This window comes from Leiobunum rupestre, chromosome 4 (genome assembly GCF_980474605.1).
Source record: "Leiobunum rupestre chromosome 4, qqLeiRupe1.1.hap1, whole genome shotgun sequence".
Taxonomy (NCBI): Eukaryota; Metazoa; Arthropoda; class Arachnida; order Opiliones; family Sclerosomatidae; genus Leiobunum; species Leiobunum rupestre.
In genome coordinates this window covers 74,977,965-74,983,246 of record NC_143387.1, presented here as the reverse complement: position 1 = coordinate 74,983,246, position 5,282 = coordinate 74,977,965, and the positions used below count along the sequence as shown (strand labels likewise).

At 43.3% G+C, this 5,282-nt stretch overlaps 1 pseudogene; it reads right to left on the bottom strand.

The window, feature by feature from the left end:
* Positions 1-3,675: 3,675 nt before the first annotated feature.
* Positions 3,676-4,678, bottom strand: LOC149949044 (small subunit ribosomal RNA; annotated as a pseudogene).
* Positions 4,679-5,282: the final 604 nt, after the last annotated feature.

Sequence of the window (5,282 nt, the reverse complement as noted above, 5' to 3'; positions counted from 1 at the left end):
CTGAGTGAGATCGCGCCGAGAGAAGCGCTGGTTTTTTAACTATGGAATATCTCAACGCACTGTGCGACGGGATAGTCTTTTTTCCGGAATTCGCTCACAGCGCGGGGAGAAAAAATTATACAAATAATATTTTATTGTCGATTTTTTTTATTCAATGCCCTTTTTTATGAAATAACATATAAGAATATTTAAAATTTTACTAGCTACTTGTGCAAATACAATTATTAAAATAGGAAGAAAAACAACGATTTTTAAAAGTACACAAGAATGTTTATTTAAAATATTTGACCCTAAACTTTAGACTAGTTTCGGTCGCGTTAGTGCACCGTCATCAGGGGTCAAATATTTTCAATAAACATTCTTGTATACTTTTAAAAATCGTTGTTTTTGTTCCTATTTTAATAACTTATAAGAAATGAAACTTTTTTATCACAGCGCTTCGAGTGAATTCCGGGAAACAGTCTACCCCGTCGTTCAGTGGGATGAGAAATTCCAATGTTAAAAAACTAGCGCTTCTCTCGGCGCGATCTTACTCAGCCCACCGTCAGCGCTTTCTAGTGAAAGAATAATGCCGCCGCTAGGGGAAGCAGCGCCTAAAATTGAGCAGGCTAGCGCCTCGATCGGCCGATCTCGCACACCGCGCCGTGAAAATTCACTGACTGAGCGAACTAATCGGCGATCACCCTGAGCTGTCTCAATTTCTCTTTCTCGCTTAACAAGACCAACCGACATTCGCATTTGAAGTGCTCACTCGTTTCGAGAGGATTTTCAAAATTGAACGCTCACAATGTTTGCCCACCTCTGAATGAATGACCGTAGATGGAATAGTTAGAGCTCTTTATAAATAAAAACAAACAAACCCAATTGATGAACTCCATTAAATATGTTAATCCGTCGAGTAATGACGACCAAGTTAAAAACCAGACCATCATAAATGTAAGAGCACGATGTATACCACTCGAAATTTTCATCGTAAATGAACCATTACGCTTGAAAACTAAATACGCTAAACACACAATAGATAAAAATGTACGACTGAAAAAAACTAAGTAAATTACAAAAACTAACTAGTTTATCGTCTTATCTGCTGACTGCGCTAAAACAAGATTTGACCTTTAATTTTCATACGTAAAACAATCTACACTTTAAAAACTATTTATATACTCTTCCGCTTAAGCTGAGCTTATAATTTTCATTGAACTGTAACATGGTGGTTCTGTGGTAGAACACTCGCCTGTCATGCAGGAGGGCTCGGGTACGAATCCTGCCCGATACGGTCGCAAATTTTTACCAAGACGAATATCGTAAACTATTGTGGAAACCCTGCCATTTAGACGTTGAGACGTTTATCGTAACCCTCAGCACTCAGGCCGTCCCAGAAGTCAATAAGAAGAAACTGGAGAGAAAACATTCATATATAGAAAACGTAAAAACAACCAACTCTGCACCCGCCATAATACAAACGCAACATTCCCACACTGCACATAAACTTTGCAATAACCAATATAAGTAAATAGGGGGAGAAAGTCTATCACTGCCTTCAGATTTTACCTTCCACCAAGCTTGACACTCTTTTTAAAGAGCTAGTGATCACGTGATATTTTCAACCAATAAGTATAGCACATTACTCGCGAAGTAGTTCATTTGTGGTTTTCCGGTCCGCTTTCAAGATAAAAATTTTGAATTTTATTCCCTGGCAACCATGGTTTTACAAAGGATTTTAACTCAGTAAAACACTTAGGACACGCAAGGTCTAGCATATCACTTCAGAGCACATAACTTGTCGATAAATAAGTCCAGTTTATGACGTTTATGGGAATATAATTACAGATCTTGCCCGTTATTTGATTTCACTTCTTTTATGGCCTATAGTACTGTAGGACGTGACGTTTTTGTTTAAAGGACCGAATGGTTTTTGGGTGGATTTTAATTATGGTAGTACTAAGATTAATTACATTCAATATTTATAATGGGGTCTTTTGATTTCTTTCTTTATGCACTCGTTGAGGTATATTTCGAGAACCCGACTCATGCTGTATGAGCTTATGAGAATAAAAGCACGCGTGGACTGATGATGGGAATGCGGAGTGGGATAATATAGTAAATGCGAGCGAGGGACTCTGCTTAAAGCCACAACGTGCGGCGGAGTTGCGGACGCGGTACATAGAAATCCGGTGAATAGGAAAATCAAAATGGATAGAAACCTTGAATGAATAAACTGGTCATCTCCTATTTTTTGATATTTTTTCAATCATAAGTAAATCAGATTTCATCATTTGAGGGTGACTTAATAATCACGCTAGTCATCTGCCACTCGGTTAAATAATGCAATATGATAACGTTAAAGTTTATATTAAAACAATTTTTACCATAGTGCGTTTGCTCCTCTAACTTTGTATACTAACGATAAACCAATATTTTGCCGGCAAAATTGTATCTGCTGGCTGCTTATATCGTACCTTGGACGACCAGGTGTTCCATCGTACGACAGCGGACATTCATGACCGTATTCAGGATATTCAATTTCTCGCTCCAGAACATTGAGCAATTCATTTGCTAAAGACGTAACGCCATTGTATAAAATGTTAATGTCTTCTGAATGTTCTCCAATTTGAGGCGAAATGTTTTGAATATAATTATGTTTTAAAGTACTTGCAATACTTGATAATATCCTAGAGTGCTGTTCAAGTCTTCGGTTCAAATCATCCAAATGTTGATTCCTTAATGCTTCTTCATAGTCATGTTGAAGTTCGCGGATATACTCTTCATTCATCGGGTTACCCAGTCCTGCCGGACATGGGTACACACACGTTGATCAGAGACCTGTTATTGCTCTGTCTCGTGCGGCTAAACTTCGCTTGTCCCTCTAAGAAGGAAGACCGACATGTGTCAGATTTATAGCCCGGTGTACCGGTAAGATTCAAACCACACCAACGGAGGTCTGTCATCAGAATGCCCAACGCCGGCGTCCAGAAGCCCGGACAGGTGACAAAACCAACATGGGTTGCAGAACCCAACTACTGATGGTCGCACCCTCGACGCAATCCGCTCAACCCAGCAGAAGGTGCAGCAATGGTTCGACCAGCTCGACACTTCGCACACAGCAGCGGGAATAAGAGCGACACCCTACCTAGGAAGGTAGAGAGCCAAACCCTTTGGAAAGAGCTCCTAACGGGGAACGACGAGCACACCGCAGCCCAAGTAACCAAGCCCAGCTGGCACCGGAGATCCCGGTGGACTCCAAAAGGCCGGGAAACAGGGCCGCCAGTTTGCCTGGACCCTCTCCGTTAGCCTGGGCCGAAGCCCAGTATCCAGCCCACGCCTGACCGAAGTCGGAAGTGTATATAGGACCATTTGGACGGAGCTAACATCTCCCAGTTCGCCACCGCCCTTATGGGTTTCAAGAGCCGGACCCCGACTCCAAGGTAAAGCCACCAGTTATTGCACACTCTTACCCCTCGTGGGCCAGGAAGACCAACACAAGTGATAGGTCGCCTATTTAATAGGCTAGAGTCTCGTTCGTTATGGGAATTAGCCAGACAAATCGCTCCACCAACTAAGAACGGCCATGCACCACCACACACCTAATCAAAAAAGAGCTCTTAATCTGTCAATCCTTCCGGTGTCCAGGCCGGCTAAGTTTTCCCGTGTTGAGCTTTGCAACCATACTTCCCCCGGAACCCACAAACTTTGGTTTCCCGGAAGCTGCCCGCCGAGTCAATTGATTAACGCCGGTGGATCGCTTGTTGGTATCGTTTATGGTTAGAACTAGAGCGGTATGTGATCGCCTTCAAACCTTTAACTTTCGTTCTTGGTTAATGAAAACATTCTTGGCAAATGCTTTCGCTGTATTTCGTCTTTCGACGGTCCAAGAATTTAACATCTAGCGTCGCAATACGAATGCCCCCGTCTGTCCCTTTTAATCATTACCTCGTGTTCCGAAAACCAACTCAGTAGAACTCGAAGTTCTGTTTCGTTATTCCATGCACCATTATTCAGGCGGGACGCCTGCTTTGAGATCTCCAATTTTTTCAAAGTAAACGTGGCGGCCACCAGGATACTCAATCAAGAGCACCGAAGGAAAACCACCAGGAGTTTCTGGCCAGGCAGTAGCCGCCGAAGCGGACCGCCCGTCTGCAACTGAGATTCAACTACGACATTTTAACCGCTATTGAAGCTGGAATTACCGCGGCTGCTGGCACCAGACTTGCCTTCCAATGGATCCTCGTTAAAGGATTTAGTGTACTCATTCCAATTACGGGGCCTCAAAAAAGTTTCTCAGGCTCCCTTTCCAGAATCGAACCCTGATTCCCCGTTACCCGTAACGACCATGGTAGGCGCGTAGCCTACCATCGAAAGTTGATAAGGCAAACACTTGAAAGAAACATCGCCGTTACAAGATCGTTCGATTTGCCCAAAGTTATCCAGAGTCGCCATGGTTAACGGGCTTAAGCCCGATTGGTCTTGGTGTAAGAAAAGCGCTCGTTCCCGAAAGTCGGAGCTCTGCTTCATGTATTAGCTCTAGAACTACCACAGTTATCCAAGTAAAAAAGTACGATCTAAAAAACCATAACTGATTTAATGAGCCATTCACGGTTTCACCTTTATTCGGCATGTACTTAGACATGCATGGCTTAGTCTTTGAGACAAGCATATGACTACCGGCAGGATCAACCAGGTAACAACGTGAAACGTCGTTAGTACCGTTTAAGAATTCTAAAACGAGCGCTTTAAGCGCCGCGTGTTGAGAAAAACATTAGCGGTCGTTCGACGGCTTTTGGAAAACCGTCGGAACTTGCTCGGTAAAAGGCTTCGCTTGACGCGAGCGCCGTAGTCGCCGAGGATTTTTCTCGATTCGCTCACTGCCATTGCGGCGTTTTTCAGCCGCCGAAATCGGTCGTAACGATAGTGTGAGGTTAAACGGGACATTTAAATATTTCGACGGCCGGTTGACTACGGGGAAGATATAATATTTCGACGGCCGGTTGACTACGGGAAAGATGTAATATTTCGACGGCATGTTGACTACGGGAAAGATGTAATATTTCGAAGGCAAGTTGACTACATGGAAGGGGAAAGAGTTAATATTTCTACGGTTGGTTGACTACGGGGAATAGGAAAGATGTAATATTTCGACGTCACGTTTATTAATATTATTAACTTTGGTTTCGCGGTGACGTTTTAGGACTTTAATCACGCGCGGTTCGTGCTTTAACCTAGCTATAACAGCGCTCTGTTCCCTGCGCGTGCCTGCTCCGCGTGCGGTTTGCGGAGGGAAGGCA